This window comes from Rhagoletis pomonella, unplaced genomic scaffold (genome assembly GCF_013731165.1).
Source record: "Rhagoletis pomonella isolate Grant_MI unplaced genomic scaffold, Rhpom_1.0 Rhpom_scaffold_00002, whole genome shotgun sequence".
Classification (NCBI taxonomy): Eukaryota; Metazoa; Arthropoda; class Insecta; order Diptera; family Tephritidae; genus Rhagoletis; species Rhagoletis pomonella.
This window is the reverse complement of record NW_023458556.1, coordinates 64,190,348-64,190,646: the sequence shown is the minus strand read 5'-3', so window position 1 is coordinate 64,190,646 and position 299 is coordinate 64,190,348.

Below are 299 nucleotides of genomic sequence, written 5' to 3'. Positions count from 1 at the left end.
AAATACATACATGCAAATACTGGTCTCCCCTCTCACTGAGTTATTCAGGTCCCGTCCCGCCCGCCATATTTTTACAGATCTTCCCGATGCCGCCCATCCCGGCCAATTTTAAATCAGTACCGTGGGTCCCGCGGGTCTCGCTATCCCGCGCCCATCTCTAGTACGTACACAGTAGGGATGTTGCGAATGTGGAATTTTAGACATCCGCGGATGCGAATGCGGATGCGGATGTTTAAAAGCTAACATCCGCGCATGCGGATGCGAATGCGGATGTCATGTATTTTTAACAAATAATTTAG